The 16351-nt window shown below is 38.3% G+C and overlaps 1 long non-coding RNA gene across 1 annotated transcript in view; it reads right to left on the bottom strand.

Annotated features, from left to right (window-relative positions):
• The window catches only part of LOC126085781 (uncharacterized), a 128371-nt gene extending 113934 nt beyond the window's left edge, over positions 1-14437 (bottom strand). The window contains exons 1-2 of the long non-coding RNA XR_007519350.1: positions 14344-14437; positions 367-432 (exon numbers count right to left, since the gene is read on the bottom strand). This is a non-coding gene — a long non-coding RNA (uncharacterized LOC126085781). The remainder of the gene's footprint in view (positions 1-366; positions 433-14343) is intronic.
• Positions 14438-16351: the final 1914 nt, after the last annotated feature.

Below are 16351 nucleotides of genomic sequence, written 5' to 3'. Positions count from 1 at the left end.
CATTCTGTTGACCAATCAAAAATGCCTATTCTACAAGTCCTAACTCTAGGCACCATAATAGAAAAATGGATAAGAGATTGTTCCATCCATAAAGGAGCTTTGGGATGGCATTCATATTTATTATCTAATTAAATGCAATTCTTGCTTTCTTACTAACTTGTGCAGTCCCTGGACAGGTCTCGGGACAGAGAAACAATCTTACATCTGTGTACCAATATTAATTAAAAAAAAAAAAAAACTTGTCATATTTCTATAATAAGTTTTTTTTTAATGCACTTAAGTAGTCCATTGGTGGTCCTTTCCACAAAATGGTTTTGAAAAATAAATATCTCAAAATATCAGAGGAAAGGCAAAATACCTTCTTACCAGATGAAAAGTTTCAGCTTTGAAATGGATCTTCATTACACGGGAGACAAATCTTTCAAGGTGCGCCTGTGTAATAAAACACTGTATCAACATTGTAGGTAAGTACCAACATCCTGGTGACTTATTTGAGGAGCACCAGTGTTCAGTTGAGTACCAGTGGTCTCAGGCACTTAGAATTTTAAAAGCAGAAAATTAATTGCCATTGATACTTCAATTGAGATTTATGAAAACAATGCAGAGCGAGAGTGAAGTAGGTTTTGTTGGTTTAACCTGAGCCTGTGATATGTTCACCCAAGTCATTGCATTGACACTCACTTTGTATGTTCCAGCTTCCCATTTTGAAACACAGCAAACATTTCTAAGTCAGATTTTTCTAGTTGTTTTCTAAAAAGGTTTATGATCACAGCTGCAGTAGTTATGGGTTGGTTTATAGTACATTGCCCGTAGATGGGCCCATATGTCCAACAGAGTTTGTTTGATACCAAACCTTCCACAGACATGGGGCAGTTCTTGAGGTGTGCCTATAAACCTGCCGTTAAATGGACCAGCTGTATTCATAAACTTACATTAGCAGCCTCAATCCACCCGCCTTACAAAAGTCATTGGCAATAAATCTATGTTCAGTCTATATATGTACTTTTAAGTATTTTTTTTACACTTCTGAAAAGAAAATATAAAATATATCCAAGTTTTCTGTGATCCTGACTGAAATAAGAGCTGATTTCTTTGGGGTGTATAAACAATGTCTTTAAAGGCCCCATTTTCTATTTCTTTGCAAGATGGTCATCCTTCTCCTTGACAGACTTTTCCTCTCAGCTTTAAAAAATAAAAAGAGTAAATGATAAACTTTTTTTTTTTTTCTGAAATCCTTTAATAATAACTTTGAGGTGAAGGTTTGGGCATGATTTAATCTGCAGCCACTATTTCATTCAATCTCTCATGGTGGCCGAGAGTCCCTGGGTGGCACAAACCATTAATGCACCACTCAGCTGCAAACCGAAAGATTGGAGATTTTAGTCCACCCAAATGGGGTGGGAAGAACGGTCTAGTGACTTACTTCTGACAAATTAGCCACTGAAAAACCTCCAGAGCACAGTTCTACGCTGACACACGTGAGGTTGCCATGAGTTGGAATCAACTTGACATCAACTGGTTGGGTTTTTGGTATGGTGGTTCACTGCAGAACTATGAGCTACCAAGTAGTAGCTAAATCAATATAAATATATATACTTATATTGATTTAGCTATGTTAGAGAATGCTTCTTCAGACTTGGTGGAATTCAAAGGGAAGAACTGAATCCATTGCCGTACTTAGCAGGGGCTATGGCACAAGTGATGGACCTTTTCTCACTTTTTTCATTTGCTGTCAAAGGCTAGTGGCAATTACTTAGTTCTTAGATAAAAAAAGCTATTAGAGGAAGCCACTTTTCTATCTGAAATAGAATTCAGAGGCAAAAATTAGGGTGGCTATGGGTAATGGTTTTACGGGGTTTGGGGTAATTAGGTTTCTTAATCAAATGTATTTTTCATGAACCATTTTCATTGTTCTTGTTTGTTTTAACTCTTGTTGGGGCTATTGTTAAGCTTTATATTACAGAAAGCCTTACATTTGGAATTAGTGGTCTTAAGTATAAAATCCAGGTCTACAACTTATTGAATAAGTGTTTGGGGAGGTTATATCATCTTTATAAGTCTGAGTTTCTTCTTTCACAAAATGGATAAAATAGTACATGTGGAAGATTGCTAAATAAACATTTGTACAATCTCAACTCTATGCTTCCATTCCCACTCAGCTGCTGCATCATCTCAATGTTTCTACCTATTTCCAGAAACTATGATTTTCTTTCCTCATTAAATCTCCCACTCTAGACCCCTAAAACTATGAGTATTTCATACCTGTAATATTGCAGCAGCATCCAATCTAGTACCCCATTTTCTTGTTTCTCCCCTTTCTAAGCTATCTCTTTATGGACTTCTTATGATCCAGTTGTTCTTTTGCTCAAATTATATTAATTCCAAATGTCTGCATATATTTCATGTTTTTTTCTTAAGTGACAGAACATTTCTGAAAATTTTAACAAGTCAAGGGTATTTTGTTAATACCAAGTTTGAAAAGAGTTGTAAAATTTCTAACTGGAGCAAATTTAAAAATCCTTTAAAAGTTTTCTTTACCTGAAAACTTTCATCTTGAAAAGGCTGTACTTTGGAGAGATTTTCAAAAAACAGAGGTTTTCAATCAGTTTTGTAAATATGATGAAAAGTAATTTATTTTGAAAAGCAGGAATGATCCGTGGACAAATGTATTAGTACTTGGATCACTAATGGAAGTACTATTTCTGCGGGGCTATCCAGTGGTGACAAATTGGGGGTTGTTGAGGACATAGGTCCAGTGGCCTTATTAGGGTCTCCTTGGGTAACATTTATTCAGAAAGTGAGATAGGTTAATAAAAAAAAATTAATAAGATAAATTTCCATCTTAATTATTGGTGGCAGAAGAATTGTTGTTGTTAGATGCCATCGAGTCAGCTCCAACTCATAGTGACTTGCACAACAGTGTCTGTCAGTATGTCCTGCTGTGGGGGCTTGTGTGTTGCTGTGATGCTGGAAGCTATGCCACTGGTATTCAGATACCAGCAGGGTCACCCATGGAGGACAGGTTTCAGCTGAGCTTTCAGACTAAGACAGACTAGGAAGAAGGACCCAGCAGCCTAATTCTAAAAAAGAATTACCCAGTGAAACATTATGAATAGCCATGGAACATCATCTGATATAGTGCTGGCAGATGAGCCCCCCAGTTTGGAAGGCACTCAAAAGATGACTGGGGAAGAGCTGCCTCCTCAAAGTAGAGTCGACCTTAATGACATGGATGGAGTAAAGCTTTTGGGACCTTCGTTTGCTGATGTGGCATGACTCAAAATGAGAAGAAACAGCTGCAAACATACGAGGTATGAATCTAGGAAAATTGGAAATCGTCAAAAATGAAATGGAACGCATAAGCATCAATATCCTAGGCATCAGTGAGCTGAAATGGACTGGTATTGGCAATTTTGAATAGGACAATCATATAGTCTACTATGCTGGGAATGACAACTTGAAGAGAAATGGTGTTACATTCATTGTCAAAAAAAGTTTCAAGATCTATCCTGAAGTACAATGCTGTCAGTGATAGGATAATATCTATATGCCCACAAGGAAGACCAGTTAATACGACTATTATTCAAATTTACACACCAACCACTAGGGCCAAAGATGAAGAAATAGAAGATTTTTATCAGCTGCTGTAGTCTGAAATTGATCGAACATGCAATCAAAATGCATTGATAATTACTGGCGATTGGAATGCAAAAGTTGGAAACAAAGAAGAAGGACCAATCAGTAGTCAGAAAATATGGCCTTGGTGATAGAAACAATGCCGGAGATCGAACGATAGAATTTTGCAAGACCAAAGACTTCTTCATTGCAAATACCTTCTTTCACCAACATAAACAGCAACTATACACATGGACCTCGCCAGATGGAACACACAGAAATCAAATTGACTACATCTGTGGAAAGAGACGAGAGAAAAGCTCAATATCATCAGTCAGAACAAGGCCAGGGGCCGACTGTGGAACAGGCCATCAATTGCTCATGTGCAAGTTCAAGCTGAAACTGAAGAAAATCAGAGCAAGTCCACGAGAGCCAAAATATGACCTTGAGTATATCCCACCTGAATTTAGAGACCATCTGAAGAATAGATTTGACACACTGAATACTAGTGACCAAAGACCAGACGAGTTGTGGAATGACATCAAGGACATCATCCATGAAGAAAGCAAGAGTCACTGAAAAGACAGGAAAGAAAGAAAAGACCAAGATGGATGTCAGAGGAGACTCTGAAACTTGCTCTCGAACGTCAAGCCGCTGACGCAAAAGGAAGGATTGATGAAGTAAAAGAACTGAAAAAAGATTTCAAAGGGCAGCTCAAGAAGACTAAAGTATTATAATGACATGTGCAATGTGCAAAGAACTGGAGATGGAAAACCAAAACGGAAGAACACGCTCAGCGTTTCTCAAGCTGAAAGAACTGAAGAAAAGATTCAAGCCTCGAGTTGCAATAGTGAAGGATTCTATGGGGAAAACATTAAACGGCAGGTGGTCAGAAATTCTTTTCTCCTCCTTCCCTGGCTCAGCAAAGTATTTTAGATGATCTTGCAAGAGCATTCAGCATTATGAGACCACTCCTTTCTTAAAATACCATTTTCCTTGTTTTCCAGCCTAAAAAAAAAAAGCCTTCTGTCTGGTCTACCCAAATCAGCTCCTCCATTTCCACATTCTGTCCAGATGCTCCCCCCTATTGCTCTCTCACCCTTACTACTGCCCAATTAATGCTCTTCCCTGGCTGGACATTGCTGTCAGAATAAAGACAGAAATACTCAGTGTGATATATTGGTCTTGTGCTACCTGTTTTCCAGCTCCATTTTGCACTACGATCCTCTTTGCTCTCTCTGTTCAAGCTTTCGTAGCCATCATTAGTCCTTCTTCATCACCATTTTCCCTTGTACTCTAAGACCTCTGGCTATAGAATGTTCTTTATTTTTCCAATTTGTTTAGTTTAAACCTACTCACCCCTCAGATTTTAGGGTCCTGACTACCCTGACTAGATCGAATCTATATATTGCAAGCTATCTAACACCATATACATCCTCTTTCTAGACTAGTAACATTCCAATGTTACATTTAAATTTGTGGTATTTTATTGCTATTTTTCTGAAGAGACTTTAAACTTCATAAGAATTTTGTCCAATTTTACTCACCATCATATCTGTAGTACCTAACACAGTGTCTAGCATATAGAGAGTGATCAAAAAGTATTTGTTGAAAGAATGATTTAATGAATGAACATCTCCACAGTGGCGGACCTGCATTTTTGAAGTGGCCATAATGAAAGCATTCTCTTTGCAAGAAGCTATATGGGGAGGATGAATGACATAGATCTTGGATTCATACAAATATGGTTATGAAACCCTCTATTCTACCACTTGGAAAGAATATGGTCTTGAATCGCCTCTGAATTTCAACTTTTTCTTTATCAAAAGTGGTGCCTTCTTTTAGGGTTGTTGTGAGGAGAAGCAACACATAGTAGGTACTTAGCAGATAATTAATTTAAGAAATGTATTTATTGAAACAATAATTATTGACCACCTCATATATGACAGGCATCATCGCATCATCATTTTTGCTCCTCAGTATGGCTACTTATTCCTCTATAATCAGTATCAGCTCTGTCACTTTTTGACACTAAGTGTTGCCTTATAGTTAACCTTTTATATTTGTGCATGTATTGTTTCCCCATTGTTATCGTTGTTAGGTGCCATTGAGTCGATCCCAAGTTATACCAACTGCCTGTAACAGAGTAGAACTGCCTCATAGGGTTTTCTAGGCTATAGTCTTTATAGGAGCAGATCGCCAGGTCTTTTCACCTGTGGAACCCCAGGGTGGGTTCGAACTGGCAACCTTTTGGTTAGCAGCCCAGAGCTTAACAGTTGCACCACCAGGGCTCCCCCCAAAATTCAGGGGCAGGCATAATGCACTAAACTTGTTCTTCTGTTAAATGACCTTCAATTCTTATTATTGAATACTGCATATAATAAGTGGGCAATAAACATGTTGGTTGATTTATTTAATAATTTCTGTGTACTAAATATACTGCTAATCACCAGGAAGGGGGTGGGGGGAAGATCCATAATCCTAGGTCTTAGTTTAAAATCTAATTGTATGGCGTAAATAGATACCAGCTCTCTCATGAGAAATATGTCAAAGCAGAAGTATTAAAGCTTATGCGAAGAACTTCGGCATCATACTAGGATTTCAGTAAATGAAATGCAAACTTAGAACAAATTAGTAGCTGCCCATAAACGCCTTTAAAAAATTTATGGCTCTAGCTCTTTTCCCTGTCCAAACCAACTTTTAGGAGACGCTTTGAAAATTAGAAACATTTCCTCAAATATCCTTTACGTATTTCGTGGGAGGCATAATGGTGGTGAAGATGGAAAATATTCTATTTTCTTTTGAAAGAAATCCTCAGAGAAATTTATTAGATGCCAAGTCAGGTTGTGAGTTCGTGCTCAAAGATCTTATCTATGAGTTCAATGTAAAAACAATTAGAATCACTTAAACCTAGAGCCGCTTAAAAAAGAATTAAGGGCTTAATTTCAATTTTCATTTATTCAGTTTAAGAGATTTGTAAACATTTATCCTTCCTGGAATGAGGTAAAATGTAGACTAGATCTATGGCTCAGGGGAATGGCCTTGTTAAAGATTTAACATCTCTGGGCTATGGACTCATAAAATAAAACTTGTTTTTTTTTTCATACATATACTATTTGCTCTTAAAAATTACATTTTAATACTACAGATGTAATGCCAGATCATGATAGAAATTTAGAAAAAATTTTACAAAGCAACAAGAAAATAAAAATCAGCTTTATTCTGTGGATATGTTATACAGGCAGTCTCCAGGGTACCAATATTTCAGACAAGTCGTACTTGCCCTTTAATGTTATGTAAATTTGCCCTCACTTTGAAACAACTGAACCAACCCCAATTTGAAACAAGTTCCTCATCACAATCACCTTCACTTGCCTCATGTGCAGTTTTTAAATCACTGAAAAGGCTTCCAGCCTTTTCTTGCACTCCAGTAAAGCTCAATAAGATCTGTGTGCACCTGTTCCAACTTGCCTACAAATTTGACTTATAGACTTAAAGACACAGTTAACAGATCTCGTTCGTAACCCTGGGACTGCCTGTACAACAAAACAGGCTGTCTAAACGCAAAGAGCAAATCAGATAAGAATGGACACATCTTGTGCTTTTGGGATTCACCTCAGCTTAACTGCAAGAAGCCTGGGCGAAGTGAGCCTGGCCCACTGAGGAAGACTTTGTTATTGGAAGGGCGTTGCTATTCCAGAGTCTGAGTGCCACACGGAGTCTGACACCAGGATTTGTCTCTGAGGTCAGCTCTTTATTAAAATCATATCTTAGTCCAACAGAGCTAGGGGTCCATGAAAAGCTATTCTACAAAAACTCAGTAAGCCCCTGGGACATAATGAGCATGGTGCAGGTATTCCTCCAACAGAAGGTATTACAAAAGGGACACAAGCCCTTATCTCTATTTATCCAAGGAGTTTTGAGGAGGTATCTGGTATCTAGAGAGTCTCAATGCCTGAACCTGGGTTAGAGACAATGGTGCCCAGCAAACGGTGAGTGAGTGACAGGTCTGCCTAGAACAACAGCAGAAGGGGAGGTGAGTTCTAGAACCAACTTGAAATGCAAGAAAGATATTCCCCGGTATATGATTCTGATTGATAAGAAATGATGTTTTGTTTTAATTAGTATATCTTTGATTACTGTGGCTTGATTACTAGAAAATTTCAAAAAACTATGTACAGTTTTATTGCGCATTTGAATTCTTGTGACTTGCCAATAGAATATCATATAAATGGAGAAAATATTGAAGTTACCAAAGATTTCATTTTACTTGGATCCACAACCAATGCCCATGGAAGCAGCAGTCAAGAAATCAAAGGATGTATTGCATTGGGTAAATCTGTTGCAAAAAAAAGAAAAAAAAACCTCCTTAAAATATTAAAGAGCAAAGGTGTCATTTTGAGAACTAAGGTGCACCTGACACAAGCCATGGTATTTTCAATCCCCTCGTGTGCATGCAAAGGCTGGACAATGAATAAGGAAGGCTGAAGAAGAATCGATGCATTTGAATTACAGTGTTTTTGAAGAATACTTAATATACCCTAGACTGCCAGAAAAATGAACAAATATGTTTGGAAGAATCGCAGCCAGAATATTCCTTAGAAGCAAGGATAGCGAGTCCTCGACTCACCTATGTTGGACATGTTAGCAGGAGGGACCGGTCCCTGGAGAAGGATTTCATGCTTGGTAAAGCAGAGGGTCTACGAAAAAGAGGAAGACCCTCAACGAGATGGATTGACACAGTGGCTGCAACAATGGGCTTGAACATAGCAATGATTATGAAGTTGGCACAGGACCAGGCAGTGTTTCATTCTGTTGTGCATGGGGTCACTATGAGTCAAAACTAACTTGATGGCAGTTAATAACAATGACAGCAGCCTATGTATATCTCTATTTCTACTCAATATTCATTCCTTTTTTAAGGAGTCTTTATAAATACGAAGATATTAATAATTTTTCTGTAATATGTTATACCTATATTTTAGTTTTTAATACGCTCTTTAATTTTATTTATGATCTATTTTCCTTACTTTTATGTTTTCAGCCTTTACACTCCATTCCAAGATAAGCTAGATATTCATTCACCTTTACTTAACTTGTATAAATTAATAGGGAGACCTGACAACTTTACAATGCTAAAAAATCCCAGTTCTGCAACAGAATATATCTCTCCATTTATTTGTATTATATTTTGCTTCTCAATAGAGTTTTGTAGCTCAGTTTTCATTAGTTTCTGCATATTTCTAAGTTTAGTCCAAATTAGTATATGTTTTTGTCTCTTGAAAGCTATATTTTAATCCATTATATTTTGCTAATGATCTTTTCTGTCTCACAGGAAAATAATTTTTCTCTATATTAGTTTTAACATAATGAAGACTAAGTATCTCCTTATGCACAGTTTCTTCTCCAAGTGATTTACAGTTGATAGCATTTTCAATTTTAGGTAAAAATATTCATTGACTTATCAAAGATATCTGCATTTGAATCTTGGCTCAGCCATTTCCTTACTATCTAAAATTGGGTGAGCTATATATATTCTGAGCCTTAGTATCCTCATCTACAAAAGGGGATTGACTTTTATTGATGTGATCAATGCAAGACTAAGTGAAAAAATATTTGTGAAAGGCATAGCTCAAATGCAGCATACAGCAGGAAGTGAAGAAAAATGTTAGTAGTTTCTTCCTCCTTATTCTCTGCTTTGTAAAAAATTATGACTTGGAAACGTCATTCATTAGACATAGGACATGCAAAAAAATAATTATATATAAACATATACACGCATTTGCATTATTTAATTTGATAACTTTTTTCCTCCTCACGTTAGTTGGTGGCAAAATGCACACAAACGTGCACGTGTGAGTATGCATTTTATAATCAATAAAAAAAAAAAAAACCAAACCTTTGCCATCAAGTCAATTCTGACTCATGGTGACCCTATAGGACAGAGTGGAACTGTCCCATAGGGTTTCCAAGGAGCACCTGGTGGATTCCAACTGCTGACCTTTTGATTAGCAGCTGTAGCTCTTAACCACTAGCTACCAGGGTTTCCTTATAATCAACAGTATTATTTTATTGATGAAATGCCACTATCTTTTCAAATGTAATAAAGTCCACAAATTTATCTGAAAAACAACTGCCTATCATATCTGCGGAAACCCTGGTGGCAGTAGTGGTTAAGTGCTACAGCTGCTAACCAAAAGGTCGGCAGTTCGAGTCTACCAGGCATTCCTTGGAAACTCTATGTACTCTGTCCTATAGGGTTGCTATGAGTCAGAATCAACTCGGCGGCAAAGGGTTTGTTTTGGTTTTTTATCACATCTACAAGATTAATGAATACTCTGCTACTGATGGTACAATGACTAAGTGCTCTGTTACTAACTGAAAGATAGGCTGTGCAAACCCACCCAGCAGCTCTGCAGGAGAAACATCTGCCTATTTGCTTCCTTAAGATTTGTTGTTGTTGTTAGGTGCGGTAGAATTGGTTCCGACTCAGAGCGACCCCATGTACAATAGAAGGAAATGCTGCCTGGTCCTACGCCATCCTCACAATTATTGTTATGCTTGAGCCCATTGTTGCATGAGGGTCTCTCTCTTTTTCACGGACCCTCTACTTTACCAAGCATGATGTCCTTCTCCAGGGACTGGTCCCTCCTAATAACATGTCCAAAGAACGTGAGACAAGTCTTGCCATCCTTGCTTCTAAGGAGCATTCTGGCTGTACTTCTTCCAAAACAGACTTGTTCGTTCTTCTGGCAGTCCGTGGTATATTCAAGCCACAAATGAGTGGTGACCGTAAAGATTACAGCAAAGAAAACCCTATGGGGCAGTTCTACTCTGTCACAGGGCGTTGCTGTGACTTGGAATGGACTCCACAGCACCTACAACAACAACTGCCACTAATGACAACCTCTAGTCACAGGTTTCATTCACTAATTTCTCAAATCCTCAGAATGAATACCAACTACTAGACACAGTGCTGGGCAGGCACTGAAGCTGGGAAGGTGACAGTCTCTGCCGGCATGTGTGCATTTCCCCTGCATCTTAAGCAATCAGTTAACTATTACAAAGAAGTGGTTTCCTTGTCTGAATCTTCTGAGAACGTTACCAATTGCCCCTTTCTTTATCCTGAGCCGCTGCCGGCGTGTATCTGATTTTCCCCTCTTTACCAGCTTTTTTTTTTTTTTTTTTTTACCAGCTTAAGAAACAATTTTCAACCCGAGAGTACTGAAGCAAATTCTTCGGCATTCCCTTTTTTTATTTCTGAAAATCACCGCCCGAATCTTTATTTCATTTAATGTTGGTGCCTCAGGAGCTGACCTAGGATAAATGGAAGCTACCAACTGCCAACTGTGCTGTCAGCTGCGTGGTCCGGTCAAAGGTGCAGGCTGAGCTTGCAAATTCTGAGGGCGTGCCAGCAGTTAAGGTATTTGCCTTAGAGGGAAACGGTGCCCTGTAGTCCCTCGTCCCGCAGTGCTGCTGAATGCGCCGATTTCAGACAAGGCCCAATATGGAGAAAAGAAGCTGCGAAGAATGATGTTTCCTTGACTCCCCCAAACTCCATAAAACCAGCACCCCTAGCCACCCTAATTTTTGCCTCAGGCATGCCTTGTGCGTTTCCAGTAGAGAAGAGGCAAGTTTCTGTTTACTCAGAGTTCTGGGAAGGGGCACGACAGCTGGTTTCCATGAGCAGAGCGTGTATTCCAACTCTGCAAAGAAAAATCTCCCCACAACGCTCTTTTATCTGTTAAACTAACTGGGGTTTTATTACACGCTTTGTGCATGTTATACACTTATCTAAGTTTTCCTTGCATTGGATTCTTGTCAACGAAAGGTTGTTCTTGTCTTTGTTTTTAAATTTAGCTACGATCAAATATAATCTAAATGGTAAATTTCTGATTTAAAAAATAAAGAGAGATTAATAGCTAAAAAAAAAGACTATTCACAAAATAAAATCATTTGGCAAATAAATGCAGGCTTGAATTGAGCTGTAGGAGTACAATCGCCAATCTGACAGTAGAAATAGCCCTAAAAGAAACTTCGTTTTCTCTTGAAAGGCGTGACCTCCCACCCCACATCTGACACACGGTGAAGAAGATTTCAGTAACTATAAATGTTACGGATGACTCTTACTCCTGGTTTAACTCTGGGTTTTTCTAAATGCTTATGTAGCATACAAATTATCTGCTGAAGTGTAGCCAACGGTGCCAAGTCAACAGTACAGGAGACGTCAGAGGGGAATGAAATCTGGACATGAACCTGCGGCCTTTAAATAGCCGAACTGCACACATCATGATATGACTTCTTGGCTCTCCGCTCATCACCAGAGGCTACCAGGGAAAAACCCTGCAAGAGTTTAATCCAAAAATGAACAACTTTTTAGTAACCAGTGAACTAAGGTTACTATACTATCACTCAAGATGTCATTCTCTGCCATTCTGTTCTTGTCTTTTTCCTTTAGAAAACTGTGAAAATTCAGGCCCCAAATGATTTGTCATTTCAATCTGTTTTGATCCGTTATCATTAATTGAAGCATAATTTAGAAACTTCTTATGGAAGAATGATGTAATTAAGTATTTGAGGTGTTCTTAGGGGTCAGTCCGCCAGGCGCTCCTTGGAAACTCTATGAGGCAGTTCTGCTCTGTCCTATAGGGTCGCTATAAGTCAGAATCCACTCGATGGCACTAGGTGTTTTTTGGGGGGGTAGAGGTCAAAGGTCATAAACCAATTTTGATAGACTTTTTTTTTTAATTTTTATTGTGCTTTAAGTGAAAGTTTACAAATCAAGTCAGTCTCTCATACAAAAACCCATATACACCTTGCTACATACTCCCAACTGCTCTCCCCCTAATGAGACAGCCCACTCCCTCCCTCCACTCTCTCTTTTCGTGTCCATTTCGCCAGCTTCTAACCCCCTCCACCCTCTCGTCTCTCCTCCGGGCAGGAAATGCCAACATAGTCTCATGTGTCCACCTGATCCAAGAAGCTCACTCCTCACCAGCATCCCTCTCCATCCCATTGTCCAGTCCAATCCATGTCTGAACTGTTGGCTTTGGGAATGGCTCCTGTCCTGGGCCAACAGAAAGTCTGGGGGCCATGACCACCTGGGTCCTTCCAGGCTCAGTCAGACCATTAAGTCTGGTCTTAAGAGAATTTGGGGTCTGCATCCCACTGCTCTGCTGCTCCCTCAGGGGTTCTCTGTTGTGTTCCCTGTCAGGGCAGTCATCGGTTGTAGCTGGGCACCATCTAGCTCTTCTGATCCAGTTTTAATAGATTTTTTGTTAATAAGACTTTGAGCCATTGGAAGAATTAAGATCCATTCACGTGGAAAAATGTGCATGTAACTACGGAAAAGGAATTAACATTTATTAGTTTCCTAACGTGTGTTGAGCGCCATGCTAAGCTTTTACACGCGGCTTCTCATTTACTTTTTTTAAGCACCTTTAAGAAAGATGCATCATTATCCCCAATCTACAAGTCAGGAAGTTGGAACCTTACAAAAATTAAGTTAAGAGTTCAAATTCATAGATAAACTAGTTTTTACTGGCAGATCCTGGATTAAAATTCAGGCCTCCCAGATTAAAACCCAAGTCAGTTGATCCCAAAGTTCTTTCTCTTTCAATTACATCCTAGAGAGTTTCCCATTCAGTGAAAAATTAAAACAGTAAAAATAACAAATATATTTTCTCTCAGTAAAAACAACAAAACCCTAAAAAGAATAATAGTAATTAGGTAAGACTGACATTATTTATAAGAAATATTTGTTTCATGCAATAATGAAATTGCTTTTAATAGTGAATGATTTGGTTGGGAAATTTGTCTCCATCATTGTTAAAACATAGTTTAAAATGATTTTAGTATTTCTAGCAAAATTTGTATTAGGCTTTTGGTATAAATACAAAAAGCAAGCAGATTTGCCATATTTAATCTAAAATACAGTTTATCTTGATTTATTTTTGAGTTCTTAATGATCAAGAGAAAACAAAAAAGCATTTCACCTGTCCTCTCTCAGCCTGTTGCTGTTGTTGTTAGGTGTCCTTCAGTTCTGACTCAGAGTGACTTTATATATGACAGAGCTTTCCAGTCCTGTGCCATCCTCACAATTATTGCCATGTTTGAACCGTTGTTGCAGCCGCTGTGTCAATGCAACTCATTGAAGGTCTCCTTCACATTGAATTCTCTCAACCTAGCTACTCATTTTTAATTTAATAGCCTGAACTTCCAAATACATTCAGTGCTATTGGATATTTTTATATTTAAAAAGGAAATACAAAACCATACCCATTGCCGTCAAGTAGATTCTGACTCATAGTGACCCTGTAGGACAGAGTAGAACTGGCCCATAGAGTTTCCAAGGGGCACCCAGTGGATTTGAACTGCTGAGCTTTTGGTTAACAGCCCTAGCACTTAACCACTATGCCAACAGGGTTCCACAAAATCACAGCAAGATTAAAAAATAATAATAACAACCTTGTTTTTTGTTAATGCGTGAGTGGTGGAAACATTAGTGCTCGTCTTGTGAGGGTGGGGCATACCAGTGTCTGGTCCTTTCTTCCACAAGTATATGTCAGCCTGTGATTGGTAACGTTGATATTTCTTCTCACGGGGGGCATAGGGATTCCTCCTCTGGTCTTGATAAGCCATTTTCTGAGCACTGTCGGAAATATCCCCTTGGAGAATGCAAACCCACCAAAAAAAAAAAAACCCATCAAAGTATATTCTCATGCTTACCGAATGATGTTTAGTCCTTTCACAAGTCAGAAGTTGACAATTTTTTTCTTTCTTTCTTTTTGCTGTGGTAATGTACCTGGAGAATCAGGAAGAGCAGCATTTTGTAGGCTAAAAATAGTGTCCTTAATTTTGTTTGCTGGAGTTGTTTCCAAGGAGTCTGTGTCTATGGATATACTGTGCAGTATGGTAACCACTAGCCACATGTGGCTATTGACTGCTTGAAATACCCCTACTGTGACTAAGGAATGTAATTTTTTTATTTTCCTTATATTTAATGAGTTTAAATTTTAAAACTGAAGAAGTGTAAAACATATTTTGGTTAAACATAACTATATTGTTTTGGTAATACTATGTTTCAAATCAACCATTGAATTGTGTAAGATATTTAAGTTAATTTTTTTTTTTTTAATGTGGCTATTACAAAATTAAAAATTTTATACATGGTCACATTATATTCCTTTTGGACAGCAATGTTTTCAGAGAAAGCAAGGCAAGGATTCTGGTGTCAGATTGCATGGGATCAAAGCCCTACTCCTCCGCTTACTACCTGTTTGGCCATGGGTAGTTTACTCAGCCTCCCTGTGCCTTGGCTTTCTCATCTATAAAATGGGCATAATAATAAAAATATCTATCTCATCAAGTTATCAGGATTAAATGCATGGGCTTGTTAAATTTTGTAAAGAACAAATTATTGAACTGCCGACCTTTTGGTTAGCAGCTGAGATCTTAACCACTGTGCCACCAGTCCTTCTATTCTTCTCTAGAATTGGTAGATCAGAATTCTTCCGGAAGATACCCAATGAGAATAGATTTACTGCAGCTAACCTGATGTCCTAAACTGATATCTGTAATGGATGAAGAACTAGACTATCTAAGGTTTCTTAATGAGTCACAAAAAAGATGCTAACAACACAGATGAACTAAAAAATACATTCTTATGAAAGCTTAGTACCAGCTTGAAATATATCGTAAACCTCTTTACAAATGTAGACCCAGACATGCTCTTCTTGCTCCTGTGTTGTGCTCCTCTCTCTTCTAGGATTGTCCATCATCAGAGCACAGAATGAGTCTCCTTAGATATCACTGCTGTAGATGACAATCAACCACAAACATTTAAAAAAATCCAAATAATTCATAAATCTATTTTACTGTTACAACCAGTCAAGTCACTTAGATACATAATTAAAGTATCCAAAAAATAATATCTTAAATGAAATTGTAATTTTTTCCATATATTTACTGAAATATATGTAAAAGAAATAAAGCACAAATAAAAGCAGGAACAAATTCTTTGTGAATTTTATCTTGATAGAGGAAGGTATAGGCAAATCTCATCTATAAAATTACGTACTCCTTAGCGTCTGGGGTCTTAAAAGCCTGTGAGCGGCCATCTAGGATACTCCACTGGTCTCACCCGTTTGAGAGCAAGGAAGAATGAAGAAAACTAAAGATACAAGGAAAAGATTAGTCAAAAGGACTAATGGACCACATCTACCACGGCCTCCACCAGACTGAGTCCAGGACAACTAGATGGTGCCTGGCGACCACCACTGACTGCTCTGATAGGGATCACAGTAGAGGGTCTGGGACAGAGCTAGAGAAAAATGTAGTGCAAAATTCTATCTCAAAAAGAAAGACCAGACTTGCTGGCCTAACACAGACTGGAGAAACCCTGAGAGTATGGTCCCCAAACACCCTTTCAGCTCAGTAATGAGGCCACTCCTGAGTTTCACCCTTCAGCCAAAGATTGAACAGGCCCATAAAACAAAATGAGACTAAAGGGGCACACCAGCCCAAGGGCAAGGACCAGAAGGCAGGAAGAAACAGGAAAGCTGGTAATAGGGAACCCAAGGTTGAGAAGGGAGAGTGTTGTCACGTTGTGGGGTTGTTAACCAATGTCATAAAACAGTATGTGTACAAACTGTTTAATGAGAAACTAGTTTGTTCAGTAAGCCTTCATCTAAAGTACAATAAAAAAAATTTTTTAATTATGTACCCTTTAATATCT

This window comes from Elephas maximus, chromosome 1 (genome assembly GCF_024166365.1).
Source record: "Elephas maximus indicus isolate mEleMax1 chromosome 1, mEleMax1 primary haplotype, whole genome shotgun sequence".
NCBI classification, from domain to species: Eukaryota; Metazoa; Chordata; class Mammalia; order Proboscidea; family Elephantidae; genus Elephas; species Elephas maximus.
The sequence above is the reverse complement of the archived record's forward strand: the minus strand, read 5'-3'. Positions and strand labels throughout refer to the sequence as shown.